We start from the raw sequence: 2,983 nt of genomic DNA, 5'->3' as shown, positions 1-2,983 counted from the left end.
ATCACGAACTAATACTATTCCATAACACCCAGTTCGAGCATTTTTGTCGAGAGAACGGATTGATTCAATTTGCAGCATATTTAGATAAAGAATATGCATTCATATTTCTGTACGCGGCTATAATGAAGTAAACTTGCGTATGTATACGATTGTTATATAGACAACTAGCGTATATCTATTTAACTAACTTTTCATTTAATTCATCATCTATTTAACCTGAACTAGTGTGTCAATACTTCATTAGGGATTAATTAAACTGTAACCATGTGCAGTGAGAACATAATAAACCATCACACATAAGCAACACATAAACACACATGAACACCAAGACTTTTAGGTGGAAACCCAATGTGGGAAAAAACCACCGTTGTTGTCGTCTCTGCCTTCATCTTTTATTATAATGAAAAAATTCTTACAATCTTGTACTAGCGTAGACTCATACTAGTATGCAGGCACCCATGTGCAAAAGGCCACAATCTTATCTCATTCTCCACTACCCACTGGAAGGGAGCTCCAACCCCCTGATCTAATTTACTGACACCCACAAGAAGGGAGCTCCAACCCCCTGATCTCATTTATCAGCACCCACCAGAAGGGAGATCCAATCCCCTGATCAGACTTACCAGCTACCACTTGAAGGAAGCTTTGACTTCCTCACTGAGGGCTCCAACTCTCAACACCTCCGTGGACCATGTTTCATATTATTTCATACTGGATCCACCTGAACCAAAACTTCTAATCTGTAGGCCACGTTTCATCAAATTTTCAGACTAGACCCACTACCATCATTTAAGCCCAATATCAAGTAAAAAACTGAAACCAATCACTGTATCAAATCACGGAACCAATTTAATCATCAAATCATTGAATAAACTAATTACCGAATCTCAAAAAAGCAAAGCAACTAGATCATCTAAAATCACTGTATACCCTTCATCAAAATGTCAGACACTTATTGTTCATCACAAAATCCAGATTTTGTCATTGCAAACCCTAGTCAATATTGTGTCAGAATATATAAGATACTATTATGAGACATACCCGCGTATATACACATTTTCTCTTCAAATAACCCACGTACAGATCTCAAAACACTAAACCCTGAAACTGAATCACTGCACTACTGAAATCAATCACTGAAACACATACTGACCTTGTCACAGATATCTAAACCAAATACAGATCATCTCATAGCATCACCATTACTATTCAACATTTTATAACATAATAATTTCAACTTCAACAACCATTGCCAAACACATATCATCATGAAAAACTTCATCGACAAACAACAGTAAACATAACAAGACTAATCATACATCATAATCAACAAAACCCTAGCATATGTACGTGACCCTTATAAGACACTTCTGTGTATGTACGCGCCTTTTAAGAAGTATAACCACGTATAGATGTTGGCATTATGATGCATGTGTTGTACTTGATGGCAACCCACTTGTAGCAGAACAACTCACTTGTATCTACAAAAGAGATATCATATGTGATAGAATGCATGGTAGTTGTGTTTACAGATGTGACAAAATGCAGGGCAGTTCAAAGGAATCAGTTCAGAAGTAATGTACAATGGCAACTCTCTCAGATGACAATTCACAGTGCAGCAGGTTAACAACAAAGGATTACAAATCAGACTCCAAAGAATGAAGAAAGAAAGGTATACGCTAGTTCAATTTGTCCAAGGAGCGTATACACGTGGGTTAACAGAACCAAAGGAGTGTATAACGTATACACGCAGTTTCACAAAAGGAAAAGCGCGTACATGGTGGAAAACCAAAGTTTTGGACCGACATATTTTGATCCAAGGTATTTGGACCAAGGTATTTGGCCCAAGGTATCGACCTTAGGTATTTGGTCCAAGGTATTGAGAAAGGCCTAAGAGTATATAAGGAGGAGAAGATCATTAGGCAAGTTGTGCAAGTATTGAGTATCTTCTGAAGTGTTAGATCATATATGCAGGTTATGAGCTTCTGATGCGTTTCTTGATATGATCTAAGGATGCACCCATGTGGTTGATGATGGTTGATGGATCGGGATCATAAAGCCTTAAATGTATTATCATTATGTGGTTTGATCATGGACAATCTAGATCTGAATATTGACACATGTTTTATTCTGTAAATGATATGATCTGGGTATGACTGATGTCTGGAATGTCTGTGAAGTTTTAAGTTAGTATTTACAGATATGTACGCTGGTTCACTTTGGTAAAAGTGCATACACACTGGTTCGACACATCGAAGTAGCGTATACCTTATGAACTATGTTTGAAGTTACAATTGGTTCTGGTTGTTGATGCAGAGTTCCGGGGTTTGCTTTATATTCTGGTGACAGTGTTCAGATTGATTGATTGTGATTTGCTTCAATGATGATGGATGAGATCTAATGATGGATCAGGATCATAATGACTAATCATTATGTGATCTGATGGGCTAGATCTAAATACTAACACATGTTTTAACCTTTTATTTGATGATCTGGGTATGTCTGAATTCGGGAACTGCAGCGAAGTTATAAGTAAGCATTTACAGATCTATATGCTGGTTCACTTTGATGAAGTTGTGTATACACGCTGGTTCGGCTCTTCCAAGTTGCGTATACACTCGGATGCATGTTTGAGGTTACAGCTGGTTCTAAATGATGATGCAGTATTCTGGGCTCAGATCTGTGTACTGGTTACATTGATTTATCTATTCCAGTGGATTTGTTGAAGTTGATTAAGTATGAATGAATGGTTGATTTAGTTGTGTCAAAGGTTCAGAGGTTGTCAGTGATTGATTGAGTTTGGTTGATTTAGAGAGTGATGATTGAGTTTCAATGATTGCTTGATGCAGATGTAGTTGATGGTTATATTGCAATGATGATTGATTCTAAGCTTCAATGTTGTTGATGGGTTCAGTATGAAAATTGTATGAAATTAGGCCTTCATGTGTATTGTTGTGTACCAGGAGTATCCAGTCTGAAAATT

Source organism: Pinus tabuliformis, chromosome 9 (genome assembly GCF_031772625.1).
Source record: "Pinus tabuliformis cultivar Carrire ecotype Pingquan chromosome 9, CPIR1, whole genome shotgun sequence".
Classification (NCBI taxonomy): Eukaryota; Viridiplantae; Streptophyta; class Pinopsida; order Pinales; family Pinaceae; genus Pinus; species Pinus tabuliformis.
Note: the sequence above shows the minus strand (reverse complement) of the source record.